The sequence below is a fragment of the Furipterus horrens genome, unplaced genomic scaffold (genome assembly GCF_987537825.1).
Source record: "Furipterus horrens unplaced genomic scaffold, mFurHor1.1.pri manual_scaffold_8, whole genome shotgun sequence".
NCBI classification, from domain to species: domain Eukaryota; kingdom Metazoa; phylum Chordata; class Mammalia; order Chiroptera; family Furipteridae; genus Furipterus; species Furipterus horrens.
The window spans coordinates 79,223,099-79,239,797 of record NW_028327178.1 but is presented as its reverse complement, the minus strand read 5'-3'; the positions used below and the strand labels follow the sequence as shown (position 1 = coordinate 79,239,797).

The window sequence follows — 16,699 nt, the reverse complement described above, 5'->3', positions numbered from 1 at the left end:
GTAAACATGATTCCATGGTACAGAAGAGCACAGTAAGGCTCAGAGATGCTAAGTAATTTGTACAATACCAAACAGTTTATTTGGAACATCTGGACTTTATAAAAGGGGTTTCTGTCTTCCAAAGCGCATGTGTCTTTCACTATGTAAACTGCCTCTCAAATTAAGTTTTTTGATTGAGTAGAAATAAGTTCTTCCAGGGCCACATTCATGTTAAAAGAATAATTTAGAGGTCTAATTCATCCACTAATAAATATTTACCAAGAATGATGACCAAGAAGTAGGTGTCTGTCATAAAGCTAGGGAATCCTTCTGTCCTTCACAATCACTTAAAACTTTTCTGTGCTTTCCATTCCTGGTGCCAATGCTTAAATTTTGAATCCTAGAGTATATACCACAGTATTTCATGTCTCTAGTCTTTATATCCCTAAATTCTGCATTTAATCAGACCACCACAAGCCCCTCTCCTTCCAACTTTAATATTTCTCCAATTAGCCAGTGAAGCTAAAATTTTGAAATTAAAAATCATTTCCAGATGAGCTTCAACTACCTTTCCAGCAGTCATTTGTGCCATTTACTATGAACGATACACTCAGGTAAAACTTGTTCGCATCTGGGTTCATGAGCTCACATATTATCTTATTTTATTTTTTTTGCAACTTATGCCTTTGTAGTCACCTTTCTTGCCAGGTAAAATTATCTCCTGACTCTATCTCTTATTTTTCCAGACTTCTAAAAAAAGTTTTTCTCTTTACCACAGACAGCAGCAAAGCAGCCTCCTCAGTTGCTTATGGGTGTAGTTACGTGTGCAGTTTTAGGTACGGGGTGATCTTTTTTAATACACTTTCCTTACCTGTGCAAAGAGAGGACTGGAATCACTTCCGGAAATGGAATCCCCAACCCAAATGTAATCTGCTCGCCAATATCAGAGGATGCCTTGTATCCTGCACAGAGGTCTGCCAAAGTATATGCTCAATAAATGTTTAACACATTAATGAATGAACCAGATTAGGAAACTTCAGTTAATGGCACAAGGGCAAATTTACCTCTCAGTGAGGGGGACTCCTGGCCCTTTTTTACTTCACTGCGTGAAACTGGTCCAGGGTCACCTCCCTTTCTGCAACAGGACCCCAGAAAGGACAAGCAGTGCGCATGCTCGTATCCAGGTCCACAGCCGCCTTCGAGAACACCCCCGCTTGGCCCCGCCCCCTCCTAGTCTCGGGCGCGCGCGTGCGGCCCCGAGGAGCGTCCGCTACGTGCGGGTGCCTGCGGAGCCCACGGGGCGCTAGGTTCCCGAGTGCCCGGACGGGGCCTCAGGAGTGGGCACCGGGCCGAAGCGGCTGGCGGTGAGCAGCGCAGGCGGTGGCGGTGCTCGAGGAGAAGAGGAGAGCGAGCGGTGAGTCAGGCCACGCGAGCGGGCAGGCGGGTGCCTCCGCGCGTGCGCAGGGCCAGACCGCCCAGCCAGGGGCGCGCTCCCGGACGCGGGTCCGAGGAGCTGAGCGCGGTTGGGCCCGAACGTGGCCGTGGGCCGGCATTGGGGCCCTGAATGCGGGGCGTTTGGAAACCCCGCCAGGGCTTTAGAGGCTCTGGCCGCGCAAGCGTGCTTTCCTTGAGGTTTCAGGCGGGACGGTGGCAGGGCTGCGCGGGGATTCCGGCGCCCCAGCCCCAGGGACTGGGCCAGCTGCAGCGCTGCTACCCAGGGAGGGAAGGTGTGAGCCCCATGGGCTCCTGCTGTCCAGACGTGCGCCTGCGGAGTGCGCGACCCCCGGAGATGGCGGAGGTCCAGCAAGGGGGCGCGGCCGGGAAGCCTTGGCGCCGAGCAGGTGGCGGGGGCCGGGCCCCTCTCCTGGGGATGAAACGTGAACAAACTTCCCTCAACTAACTTTATTGAGGGGGCTCCAGGGACCGACCCCCCAGCCCTGGTCGCTGCAGGACCGCTGCGAACGATGGTGGGATACGAGGGGTTCAGTGTTCTGGTCCTGGAGCTGGTCCACAAAATTCTTAGCGGCATTAAAACGCCCATTCGCTGTTAAAATGGGTACAGGTATATGAGTTTGGTGTCTTGGTAAGAAGGATGTTCGTTCTCTTGGGAAGAAAAGACTTCAACTGCTCTGTCTTTATATCTCAAAGAAAGTATTGTTAGGGCATGCTGGGGATTCCTATTTATGAAGCAACCTATTGTCCTGTGTGTTCTTGGCAAAAGCCAGCTAATTCTATTATTAGCCTTGAAAAGACAAAGGGAGATAATTGTGCTTTTTTTTTTTTTCTTTTTAAAAATAGTCTCACCCGTTTCGCCAAATCCTGAAATACGGTAGTTCCCAATATTGGCTGCACAAGAGAATTACTGAGTTTTAAAACTATGCTCAAGTCATACCCCAGTTTAATTAAAACTCATTGTGTATTTTAAAGATCCGTAGATGACTCCTGAATGCTGCAGTGTTTGGGAACCACAGGTTTAATATAAGAAAGACAAAATTTTAGTTTTACGGACTCTCATTTAGTTTGTAGTTGATGAGATGAAACTCGACAGCTTCATTTTCCATAGATAGAAACTCACAAAGGATGGTTTGTTTCCCACTGGGGACGGAAGGAAGCGTCCCTACCATTTCAAAGTTTATCTTAACTGTATAATACGACTCCAGCGTCCAGAACATTGTTCCAACTGGTGTTTTTTGAATTTCTGTCGGGATTACTAAAACCACTTTCTCTGGCCCCTGGCACGGCCAAAGGGTTTCATAGTCTTTTAACCCTCCGTCTATCTCCTTCTCTTCACCCTCCTCCCACTCCTCATTTAACCGTCCCAGCCTCTGGGAGGATCCTCCTCGCCCAGAATGTTCTGACTCTAGAGGGTTATTTCGGGTTCCCCTAGCAACCAGTTCTCCAGGGAGAGTGGGCGGGTCGGTATCTTTGGGTTTCTGAATAGGACTACCTTTTCTGAAGATTTTGAATCACCATTTCAGTTCTTGGACTCAGCGTAGGTAAGGGTGATCTCACAGAGTTCCAGTTTTTCTTTCTGAGTACGGGATTATTTAATAAGCTCACATACGAGGTGATACTGCTGGCCATTATGTTTTCTTTCTTGAATATTCATTCCCCCGCCGCCACCCCCCGCCCCGTCTTTGCTCAGAAAACTTGTTTAACAAAGTTCCAGAATGAAGTGGAAACAATTGGGGGGGAAAAAGTTTTTCTTTGTGGCACACAAACCTCACTATTGTTTAATCATTTCTCTAAAGCCCTAAAACCTTAATAAGTATAATCCTACAGCCATGCAAAAAATCTTTGGTAATTTGTGGGCAAAAGAAATGTCAGTATCAGCTTTTAAGTTGATCGTTCCTAGAAAGTGCTTCATCATGATTCTTTACAAAAAGTTAAACCACTTGTAATGTTACACTTTAAAGTAACAAAGGAAAGGCACAGTTTGTCTACAATATCTCCCACTCTTTCTCTTCCGCAAGCACACACATCCAGACAAAGGCACTGTTTAAAAATGTTAATTATTTTATGCTCAGAACAGATTTTTGGTAGTTATCTAATTCCATTTTGTCTTGCAAGGAATTATTAAAACTGTTTTGAACAAAATAGTATAGAAATGTGTCACTGTCTCCAAATTTCTGTTCTTTGAAACCTTTCTAACTTTACTGTGTAAGTAGTAATCTGAATTCAATCAGTGAATTCCAAAATGCTCTTTTTAGTAGTCCAGTGATTTAGAGCATGTATTAGGTGTCAAAGAGGTTTTTCTCTTGCTAATATTTATTGTTTTATGTGCTTAGTTAAGTTTCAGTTAATTGGACTATCAAGTTCTATAAGACTAAATTTTCCCGTTTCACTCTGAAAATATAATTATGGAAAACCATCTCATTTGATGGACTTTGTAGTTCAACTGTAATGCCACATTGCTAAGATAGTAATCTCTCATCTAATCTTACCTGTTTTCATTGCGTATTTAAAACGTGAGGCCTTCTAAGTAGGTACAGTTAAGAATTTCTAGTGTTCCTTTGATTTTTAAATATTTAAAAACAGAAAGCAGTCCTCTTGTAGACATTTTCATAATTACAAAAAAAAATTAAGAAAATGCAAATCACATTATCAAGAAATAAACAACTCATGGGATATTCTTCCATTTGTCCCTTTTTATTTGCACAGACACATTTAAAAAATAAACTTGGCATTTTAATTTCATCTGTAGTTTTAAATATTGCCCTTTCAGTTAAGATATCACAGATTTCATATGCTTTTATATCTTTCTTGGAAATACAGTTTTTTAGTGATGGATATGCCCAAGTTTAACTTGTTTCTGTTGTTTCATGTATTTCCATTTTTAGTAGTTGAGAATATAGTATTAAACGCTAGTTGCAAATCCTGGCTTAGCTACTTCTGATCTAAGTGACCTTAACCTCCTATTTATTTTTTTTTCACTGCATTTCCTTATTGCTTAGAATGAGGAGAGTAGTAATGGTGACCACAATGTAGAGTTTTACACAGATGAAATGAACCCAATAAAGGAGGGTCCTCAACAGAGACTGGCAAAGAAGCTAGGCTCAGAAAGTATGGACATGCTGGCAGGGTTGAGTAAATGCCCTTGTCCAAAAGTCTTGAGTATGTCTGACCTGTTTGGATTAGATTTAGAGAAGAATTCTCAGGCCAAGGTGGAGTCTATTATGACTCTTGAGGCATTTTGCCAATTTGCTTATGCACAGACAAACTGATTTCCTTAAACGCAGGATGGTCTTCCCATGATGTCAACATCCCAGTGTTAAATGTTATCTAAGTTTCTGTAAAAATGTAGTCTTATTTTAATTTATATTTTTTGGTAGCTGGTAAAATTAGTAATTAGCTTTTTGTTTTACCTTTGGAGAAGTTATTCGGGTATCCATTTTACTATTAATTGATGATTTTTAGTAATGATTTTAAATACCCCCTCCCCATAATTTGTTTTTTATGGTGTTTTCCATGTAACACAACATTTTCATTTTTATGTAGACAGCCTATATCTTGATTTATATCATTATAAATATTCCTTGTGAACATTTGTGTTTGGAAAACCCAGAGGTGAGGTAAATGAAATAAAATTTTGGAAATGTGTTAGGTTTTTACATTTAATTCTGTGTTAGTGTATGGATATGAATTGTCTTATCACCTTCTCTTCCCCAACTAGACAATTCAGCCAGCACCATTTGCTAAATATTGGGTTGGCCAAAAAGTTCATTTGTTTTTTTCCATAAGATGGCCCGAGTAGCACGTGGTTGTCTATTCAAAACAATTTTTTTAGATTGTATTATAGCAGCTGTCATATCAACGTGTATTACAAAAATCTTATCAAAATTGGTGAATTTTTGTGTAACCATTTCAACATTGAAGATGGAAGAAAACTGCAACATTTTCAGCATATTATGCTTTTATTATTTCAAGAAAGGTAAATTCACAACTGAAACTCAAAAAAAAAGATTTGTGCAGTGTATGGAGAAGGTGCTGTGACTGATTGAACATGTCAAAAGTGGTTTGCAAAGTTTCGTGCTGGAGATTTCTCGCTGGATGGTGCTTCATGGTTGGGTCGATCAATGAAAGTTGACAGTGATCAGATCAAGACATTACTTGAAAACAATCATTATACCAAAAGGGGGTTAGCCTACATACTCAAAATATCCAAATAAATAAAGTTATTGATGAAAATGAAAAATCCGTCTCTCTTTTTTTTTCAACAATGAGGTCTTTTAATTATTTCTTAAGCATTAAAAAAAAAAAATTTAATCTTTTCTGTATATTTTCCATTACCATTTAGTCCCCTTATACCCCCACGCACTCCCCCACCCCCCCACCCCCCAGCAATCACCACAAAAATCTGTTTTTTATTATACAGAAAAAACTAAACAGACTTTTTGGCCAACCCAATATAATAGTCCATCCTTTCTCCTTTCCTCACTGGTTAGTAGTCTTTCCTTTATTATATTTGAAGATCTTAACTAGTTTTTTGGGTCAGGTTCTATTTTAGGCTTTACTCATCTAACCTTGTTTAGTGCCAGATCTTTTTAATTTAGTTTAGAATACATAGAAATACCTGGTAGAGCAAGTCACACTGTACTTTTAAAGAAGCATAATTATATGCATCTGTCCTTAGATAAAGATTAAGGTTTATTGTAAAATATATGATCCCCTATTCTCTCTGATCCCCCCCTCACTCCAAAACCTTTAGTTTCCCTCCATAATGGCAGCCTTTCAACTGTTTACTGTTTTTTTCTGAGGTGTTCACTGGGCCATTTGTAAGATCTTTCCCCTTAGGCTAGTCAGAGAGAGGTCTTCCACCCTGCACTGTGGAAAGGGTGTAACTGCCAGTGTACCAGGAGGCATTTGTCTGGAATGTTAGCAGCTTCTTGTATAGCCACTTCAGGGAAGGTTCCCATTCTCTCACCATTCAAACCCTTATCTGTTTTATCTACCCTCCGGTGAATCAATCTTCAGTCTTCCTGGGCTCTGGGACTGTCAGCCAGAGCTCTGCTGTGAGGAAGTGAGAAGGGCATCCCGGGATGTAGGGCCTCTCAGACAGCTTTTACTAACCTTTTATTAGTCCACCACTTTTTCACCTACAGTTTTTGAGTAATATGGAATGCTCCTTAGCTTTTCTCACTGAAAGTGTAGTATTTCCCTCTTTCACATCTGCAAAGTTTTTATTTGTTCTTCTTTCCACTTCCCTGATTATGTTATAGTTTCCACTCCAGTTCTTTAAGTCCTTGGGTCTGTGCCTTCTAGAAAAATCTCTTTACTGTAATTTTAGTGGAGTTTAGAGGGAGAGGACGTACTTGAATATTTTCACCCCACCATCTTTAACTGGAAGACTGCTTTTGAATCCTTAGACCTGTGAGAAACGCTCACAATAAAAACCGGGACACAGGACTTGAGCAGTAAAGCGAGGCCTTTATTCACGAGTCTGCAGAGCCGGGCGCACCCTCACAGCCAGGAGAATGTGCGCCCCAAGTAGACAAAGGAACCTGGTTTTATAGTCTTAGCTTCCCCACCCTAACGCAACTAGTTTCCCCTCCCCTCTCCTCCTTCCCCGTTTCTCCATGACTGGATACTCCGGAGGTACAATCTAACGCGTTCATCTAAATGCCCCTATTGTGATTTGTGAATATGCTAATGTTATCCACTCCCTTCTCAGAGATCCTTTAATTACATTTGCCCTTAAGACCCTTCAATTACATTTGCCTTTTGTTACCAATGACTTTGCTACTGGTTTGGGAGTCACTATGACCTTGTTTCTAACAGACCTAAGAAATATCCAATTATGTTTCATTTTTATTCTTTGGCAAGGACTGTCATCTACAAGGTAGCGTGGTCAGTGTTTCTGTTAAGGGGCATAAAAGGTTATCCAGAACTCTCCTAGCAGAGGTATATGTATATATACCTCTTAAAAAAAAAAAAAGCAAGTCCAAATATTTCTTAAGGTTCTTAAGTATTTATGTTTTTGTTTTTGTTGTGATGGCTTCTTCATATTGGCTATTGCTGGTATAAGATGGTTGTTGATTTTTGTATATTTATAGTTGGCTCTTATTCTAAGACCTTTGCAGTTTATTCTCTTGGGTTTCTACTTATATTATCAATTGCAGATAATGACACTTATGTCTGCTTTCTAATAATTACACCTTTTATTTTGGTTTTATGGCAGGCTGCATTAGTGTTAGTATTTTGGAATATAATCAAATAGTAATGGCAGTAATTACAAAATTGTTCTTTATTTTAATAGGAAAAACAGTGGTACAACATTGGCTTTTGGTTTTGTCATACGGCCTCATGAGGACAAAGGAAATCTATCCTTTTATTTCTAATTTATGTAGAGGTACTTTTATTTTTTTAAGGGGCAGGAATTGAATGTTAGCAAATTACTGTTAACACCTGAAGTTTATCACTGGTATTTCCTAACAAACTGCTGATTTGAGTTCCAAATATTAACTGGAGTAAATCCTTTCTTTTTGATAATATTAGGTGTCAGGGGGTTGGCAGAGGTAGAGAAGGCCAGCAGCCAAATGTTGAACAAAGTGGTTTATTGAGTATGTGACACAGTGGGCTGGGGTCTTGGAGTCAGACGCCTGGAGCCAGGGTCAGGTCAGGGTGAGTTTTCAAGGAATTCTGTGGCTTGGAATGTGGAAGCAACACAACATAGGCTAAATTGCCTCCTTATATGGCCAGCAGGTTGGCGATTGGCCCAGTTGCAACCTCCTGATAGCTGCCTGAGTCTAAAGGAAGTGGGGGGAAGGTGAGCTGCCTTCTTGCGGACTTTTGGACAGCTTTGTTTAGAATGATTGGTTTCTACCTCACAGGTAATTCTTTAGAAAAACAAATTCAGTTCATGAGAAAGGTAATATTAAATGCATAATCATGTCTTCTGGGCTGGGGGTGGGATAGCATAGTCACTGGGCTTTCTCTAAAGAAAATATTTCATGTTGATAAATCTTTTGCCTGTGGAAATGGTGTCCTGTCATGGGATCATGAGAAAAGGATTTCGGGAGACCTACACGTGGGAGGTTGAGGTGTTACGGTAAGATTTTTGGGGATGGAAATAGAAGGCTGCTCCCAGTTCCCAATGTCCCATCTTTGTCTCTCCCACTATGGAAGAATCCATTCTTGTTTTCAGCAAGCCCAGTACAGAGGCCAAGGTCCAGAAATTCTGCACTGTTGGTTCAGTCCTTATGAAAGCTTAGTTCAGCCTTTGTTTCTGTCTGGCTTTGCTTTGGTTCCCGGCTGTGATCTGGCCGGTACTGTGCCCAGGCCTGCATTTGTAGTCTATGCAGTTGCAGTGGGCTATGTGGCTGCTAAGGAGAGAAAACTGGTGATTGTACAGGGTGAGCACGTGTTACCCAGAGAGAGGGCGGTAGAGAGAGTGCCGAGCAAGCACGCACTACATTCGTTTAGCTTGGGTTTATATTATCTCTGGCTTGGGAATCACTAGGCTCCTTCAAACTAACCAGTCAACTTCCCAATCTTTCGCAGGTTTGCATTGGATCCTCTTCTTTATCAATCCATTTCCTAGATCTTCTGGGGTCCTGTGTCCCTTATCCTATTGATCCTTTTCCCAGGATAGATACTCTCTTCTTGTGGTCGCTATCTTAGTTCCTACTGCATGTGCCTTATAGTAGGAGGACCTCCACCTGTACCATCTTGACTTCTACTGGGCATCTGCCCAGCAGAGGAATTTTTTCTTTATTGTTCTTTCTCCCCATATTTGGGCCAGTGGACCAGTTATACCCTGAGGATTGAAAAGTGGTCCTTCCTCCCTCCATGGGGAATTGAGGGATGTCAGTCCCCTTGGCGAGTAATGCTGCAGTCCGCTGTGGTGTCTATGAATGCTGCAACTCACTAGCAACACAGGCTTATGCTCTTGGATTGATTATGCTTAACCCTGCAGAGGTCGCAGTCGATCTGAGAGCTACAAACAAACTCTTTACTTAAATATTGTTACGTATATTGGGTGCATAGGTTCAAGGTCATGACTAGCTACGCATTTGTACATGGCTAATGTTAAGCCATAATGTTTTAAAAGCCGTGTTTCATAAGCATATGTGATACTTGATAATAAATTGTTACTGAGAGATACCTCAAACTCCAGTCATTGTTGATGTATTTTTTTCTGTGAACTTCAAAGTCGATGTTTTTTTTCCTATTTATCATTGAAGATGGCTGTAAAAATATATTGATTCGATAATCGAAGAGATGTTGAAGAACTTCAGTAAATGCTACTCACATCCAGTGATAAGAATGATAGAATCAAATGTAAAAATGAAAGTGATTTAGAAGATTATGTGAAAGTTCGTTCAGAAGATTCCTATACTGAGCAGTATGTTTCTAGTGAAGAAAGTGAAGATGAATTAGACATTAATGAAGAGTATTTTGGGGGAAAGGATAAAGAATCAGAGTGGAGAGAAAATTGAATGAGAAGACAAATTAGAAAACAGCTAAGAATATTTTGGTTCAACTTTCGATAGTTTGGCCAAATGCAAAAAAATGCCAAGATAGACCTTGAAACTTGGAACTGCTTTATCACAAATGATACTGTAGATTTAATCTTCTTATACACAAATAAATATATCTCGAGCTGGTTTTCCCAAGAAAAAGAGGCTAAATGAATAGACAAAAACAAATTGAAAGCATTTTTAGGCCTTTTATATTTAGCTGGTTTCCATCACAGCAATCAGCTAAATTTGCAGGATTTACTGGCTACAAATGATAGAGGGATTGAATTTTTTAGACCCAATGATATCTTTATGGAGATTTAGATTTATTAAGAATTGTATCAGGTTTGATGACGGACTTACCCGCTTAGAATGCCTAATGGATTTAGAGGCAGATGTGGGTTTAGACAATGTATTCCATCCAAGCCCAGTAAATATGGTATAAAAATTTTTGCTGTGGTTGATTCAAAAGTGTTTTACGCAGGAAATCTTGAAATATATGCTGATAAGCAACCCAGCGGTCCTAACTTGATTAGTAATAAACCTGCAGACATAATCAAGAGACTTGTAGATCAGGATGTAATGTTGCAGCAGAAAACTGGTTCACTGGTACAAATCTTGTCTCTGACTTAAAAAAAAAAAGTCACTCTCCTATGTAGGTACTGTAAGAATAAACCCCAACTACGCCTTGAATTCGTGTCTTGTAAAAACAGGCCTGAAAAATCCAACTTACTTGCTTTTGGTGCAGATTGAACATTTGTATCTAATATATCAAAAAAGGGAAAAAACATAATTTTAGGTTTAAGTATGCATTTCGATGATACCATAAATTTAGATTTACGAAAACCTGACATAATAGAATATCACAACCAAACAAAGTCAGGAGTTGACACTGTGGATCAATGATATATGCATATGATGTGGCCAGGAACACCAGAAGATGGCCTGTGGTTATATTCTACACAATTTTGAGTAGTACAAGAATACTCAGACTATTCATATGCTGAATAGCAATGTGAAAATAAGACGCAGAATATTTTTTAGAAATCTCAAATAAAAGGCATTCAGAAATCTCTACAAGTGTACGTAAGCCTTTAAACCTGAAACTTTTAATTTCAAACACAAGTTGAAGGAAATTCTAACAATGACTTAGATATGGCTCCTTCGTCAAGAAGAAAAAAAGATGTGTTAGGTTGCTATGCATCCAAAATTAGTTGCTTATCAAAATATTTTTGCAAGTGTTGTGAAAAGCATTTATGTCTCAAGCATAGCAATATTGTTTGCAATGACTATTACAAACGTTTTGCAAATCCAGCTATTGAAAATTCTGATTAATTAATGTTAAAGACATTTGTTTGGTTGAATTTTTTTGGCAATATCCATGTTTCCATTATTTGAAAAAAAATTTTATTTATGTTTTTATATTTGTTTAATAATTTCTAGGTTGTAACTGAAAATAAAAATCATTTATTATATGAATATAAATGCAAATTTGCAGATTTTTATTTTATTTTTTTCATATTTCAGCACGTACTAGTAATGGCTGTATCTCTTGGATACATGTGACCTATGCTGTAATTTTTTTTTGACTGCAACCTCTTCAGGGTTAATAATGTTTGATTCCCCTTGCTCCCTTCCTTTATTAATACTGGCTACCTATGCAAACAAATCCAACTGTCAGTTATTTATCTGTACCTGTTGGCAGCATTGGATATAATTCCTCTTGTTTTGAAATGCTTTTTTCTTCATTTGATTTTGAGGACACCAAACTCCTGCTTTTCTTCCTATGCCACTGGCCCACTGGTTTCTTTTGGTTGTTTCTTTAAAATTTTGTGGGTTTTCTTTTCTCACCAAACTATTATTTGGGAATGCTTCAAGGCTAAGTTCTTGTGGGACACTTGTCACAGTTGTAAGACTTTCATAAAATGCATGTAGCTGCATAAGACTCCCAAATGTGTATTTCCAGTTGAGTACCTCTCTTAAACTCCTATTCTATATACTTAATGACTTTCTTGACTTCTTCCTTGAGTATGTAAAAGTTACCACAATTTTAATGGGACTAACACTGAATAGTTCTGATTGTCCTCTGCAAACCTGCTCTCCCTGCAACCTGCTCTATCTTGGCTCCATTTTTCCGTTTATTCTGCCAAAGACCTTGGAATCATCCTGATTCTTCTTTTGCCTCTCTCATTCTATAATATATCCAAGCTGTCAGCAAATCCTGCTGCCTTATTATCTCAAAATGTATCCAAAATCTTGTCTTCAAATAAATTCAAGAGTTCAATCCCCTTTCCCACCTTAGTCTCTAAGACCTCTTGCCTGGATTACTGCAGTGGCCTCTTCTTTCTCCTTTTATGACTTCCCCTTAATTTGTTATTAGCATAACAAACAGAATAATTATTTTTTAAATCAGATTACATTTAAAATCCTCCAGTGACTTTCCATGTCAGTGAGAATAAAACTCAGATTTCTCATAAAGATTCACAAAGCCCAATACAATCTGGTTACCATTAACTCTGACCTCTTTCCTACTTCTCTTCCCCTCAGACTCCCCAATTCCAGGCATCCTTACTTCCTTGCTCATTTTGGAACAAGTCAGGAGCATTACTGCTTTTTGGTCTTTGTGCTTAGTTTTCCCTCTGCCTGTAATATTTCTCTTCAGATACATTTATGGCCAACTCTCGCCTCCTTTGAGTCTTCACTAAATAGCAGCTTGTTAGTGTGGCCTATCCTGTTTATAATTGCAAGCTAAGCTTTGCCTTGCATTCTTTTTTTCTTAAATCCTCACCTGAGGATATGTTTATTGGTTTTAGAGACAGGAAGGGAAGGGGGAAATTGGGAGAGGGTGAGAGAGACAGACAGACAGACAGACAGACAAACATTGATGTGAGAGAAAAAATTTGATTGGCTGCCTGCTGTATGTGCCCTGACTGGGATCAAACCTGCAACCGTCTGGTGTATGGTATGACACTCCAACCACTTGAGCCACCCAGCCAGGCCTTGCCTTGTATCATTCTTGCAATACTCTACTTTTCCCAAGGCATCTATTACCTTCTAAATTACTGTGTGTCTTATTTGTTTTTGGTGAATTGTCTATCTCCCCCAGTTCTAGACTATATGTTCCATGTTGGGGAGTATTTTATGTATGTTCATTAATATGTTCCAAGTGTCTGGTACGTAGAAATTGCTCAATAAATATTTTTTGAATGAATAAATGTGTTCTGCCTTCTTTCTGCCTGTCCCCTCAATGAATTTCTCATAAAGCAGCAGAGTGCTTTGACATCTGTGGATCTATCATTGAATATTTAGCATCCCACCAGCAAGGAAGAAGTTCCAGAATATGTCAGATTTATAATGAATGTAATACATAGAGTGGTTATGAGAATTAAATAGGATCCTGACTATAAAGTACTAAACTGTGTCAATGTGTAGGAAAAAGGTCACTTAACTGTCAGAAAAGCCTGGCCAATTGCCTCAATTCACATCTAAATGATGTGAATTGTATTCTAGAAACTGCTATCTTTGGATTTCAGTTTTTAATCAAGGGTGGGCAGTGGCCTCATCTTGGCAACCCTTCAAATTCATGTCTTGTCCCCCGATAAATATCAGTGATGCACTATTACAATATTTAATTTTTAATAAGTCTGTTAAAAGTGTAATGTAACCATTCGTTTTCTCCCTTTGTGACCTCTTGCTGTTCAGGACATGTCTCCATCTCTCAAGTCCCCTTAAATCCTTTTTCCTCTGAGGTTCTAACTGAAATAAGTACTTTTATAAGATGATTTTGAAACCCTTCAGAGCCACAGAGAAGTATAAAACTGTACATGAAATTAAACCCACAAAATCAAAGGCTCTTGGTTCTTCACTGTCAGTTTCCCAAACTCAGTACATTGCCATCATCCCTACAGCAATCTTTTTATAGTTTTGCTTATGGTGTTTCTAGAGTCTCCTTTCTTGCCCTTCAAATTCAAGAATATCTCAAAAACATCAGATTCCCTTCTCTTTTAATAGAATAAGAAGTATTTGTATGGTTTGTAGTGTTGCAATCACTGTGCAAGTAAATGGTGTCAGTGTGCAAGAAAAAGATGATTATTGTAGATCATGTAAACATAGAGTAGACGGTAAACCAAATATGTATCTTAAATACACCCATGAATAGCTGCTACCTAAAAGCGCAGAAATATGAAAATTCCCTTCAGGTTCTACTTTATTTTCCTCAAGGCATATCTAGTTTATTTTTTAAATCTACTTAATTTTTCTGTAATAGTAAAGGATGGGATAAAAGTGGGTTTATAGTTCATATAGAAAATAATACAATAATAATAATACAAGAATAAGCTGGTGTACTCACAACTGTAAACCTACTTTTGACTCACCCTGTATGTGAGCATGAGTGGTCCCACATTCAGTTAGCGGGTGTAAGTAAACATTTTAGTCATGACCACCATCGTATTAGAAATAAAATTTTACCAGCACCACTATTCTGAATGCATCTACGCTATGAATTTGCCTTCCCTTTGAAACACTGATTAGCATTATATCTGGGTTTTATTATTGTGAAGACTCATTCTTTTGCATATATCACTGTTACAGTCTATTTTATTTTGAACCCTTAATAGTCAGTCCTGTTGACCAAAGCTCAATGGAAAGCACTGATCTGCATTTCTTCTGAATCACAAAAATATCCCTTAATCTAGGCTATGAATGCATAGCCTAGTTAGAATGCACACCTTGTTTTATAGTTCTACACCTGGTTTGGGGACCTATGTAAGTATTTGTTTTGTATATAGATTTGTTTTGTATGACATCTCTCTTATATTCATCTGGATTTTTACTAGTGGTGGTCTTGCCTACCCTGCACCAGCAGACATACCTACTCTATACTGAAGGACTAACTTTAGCCTTTGACTGTTATTATACTCCAGGTGTGTGGATAGACTAGAGCTCACATGTACATATATAGACTGCCACCTATTTTCATACCTTTTGTTCATGGAAAACAATAGTGCAAAGTTGAGTGTAATAGAGTACATTTAGAAATGCTTGGGGTGCTTATTTGGGAATTACTTACATTCCTAGAAAGTCTAGCAAATGATAAAATTCTTAACTAAGGTAACAGCAGCCATCTTTTCCCCAAATAATCTTGTTGGCCTGAAAAACGGTGAGAAGCTAACCAGTAGTACCTCCTGCTCAGGATACAGGTTCAGGCTCCAAATGGCTATTGCTGGCTACATGCACCCTCTTTTTCTTACACAGTCCTTCCACCCACCCCCTGTGTAAGACACCCATTCTGTCAGAGGTATGTCCCAGAGTGCTCCCTTCCTTCTTGAGGTTTTATCCGGCACCCTCTCCTTTAGCTGTAGGAGGCAGTAAGGGCTAGAAGCTGGTGCCTCTCTGCTGGAGAGCGGGCAGCAGCAGTGGAGGAAGAGTGCACAGGTACAGTCACTTCTGATGCCTACATAGTCTCTCGTGGCTGACTTCCCACCCCTCCCCCGGAAGGTTTCAGCACATTTTCATAAATATTGTAGAAATTCTTTATGTATGTGAATTAGATTTTCTAGTTAATTTAATACTATTTAACAAGTATTTCTGTGGGACCTAGGGGCTAAGGCCATGCTTACCCGAGAGTCTGGGTTACTTTAGTATCTACTTTCTCTTGTCCGTGCCATGAAAGTTTCCTCAAAGTGACAAATAGATCCTGATCTCTTGGTTAGCATACCTCTCCTGTCATGTATGCAAAATCCTCACCAGGCAGTGATAAACTCTTACCAGGTGGGTGTTGGTTAGAGATGTCAACATATAATGGTGTTTGGATTCGGTTGTAGGAAAATCAGATGCTCAAGTGCAGGACAACCTATATTTTGATTTTACAGTCTTTCTAAAATAATATGTAATTATTGAGTATGAAGTAATTAGGATAACAATCCTACTGACGTGTACAGCCTCTTAAATCTTTTTAAGAATGAAGCTGAGAATGTGCCAGCTCTTTAGTAAAAGGCTATTTTAAAATGAAAAAGTTATTGTTGGCAGATTAAGTATTTCCTTTGTCTAGACGTCTGCAAAATCCTAACTTTATTTCCAAAAAACCATTTTCTACTACTTTACTATATAGGAAGATTTTGATGTTATATAATATCACACTGTATATATAGAAATAGTAGGTGGAAGAAGGCAGGTTCTACCTAATGTGCCTCTTAAATGAGGGAAAAGTGAACAACAGATTCTTTTAAATGTCAGCAGCCACGCTTGGGGGAACAGCAGAGGTTGCTATGGAAATATGGTACAGGAGAAAGGAAGTTATGAGAGAAAGATTTTCTTATTTTTTTGGTTTATGTGAAGTTTCTAGGGACAGTTGTCTACTCTGTGTTGTTTATTCATTCTGTCTACCTAATATATAAAAAACTTTTTTTGGAGTGAATTGTTGAGAATTAAACTTTGAGAATTAGTTATTGTTTTCTAGAAGAGTACAACCAAAAAGCAGGCACGTGTAGCAACCTGGTGCTGTTTACCTATACTTTTTTTTTTTTTTTAAAGAATCTTTGTTGAAAACCTCTCGTGGCTCACTGCCAATCACACTTAGAATAAAATTCAAACTCCTGTGATGTCAGTGGTTCTCATACATTTTAGTCTTGGTACTCTTACACTTAAATATTTTGAGAAGCCCAGAGAGATTTTTTTTGTATTTTCTGCTATTGGAATAGAAATGAAATAGAAAAATTTTAAATATTTACCTGTTTAAAAATAAATAAATATGTTGCTTG

The 16,699-nt window shown here is 38.9% G+C and overlaps 1 protein-coding gene across 1 annotated transcript in view; it reads left to right on the top strand.

Annotated features, from left to right (window-relative positions):
- The first annotated feature begins 1,369 nt into the window (after positions 1 to 1,369).
- The window catches only part of BTBD3 (BTB domain containing 3), a 38,710-nt gene continuing 23,380 nt past the window's right edge, over positions 1,370 to 16,699 (top strand). Inside the window, exon 1 of the mRNA XM_090286046.1 lies at positions 1,370 to 1,393. The gene's annotated coding sequence lies outside the window, so the exon portion shown is untranslated. The remainder of the gene's footprint in view (positions 1,394 to 16,699) is intronic.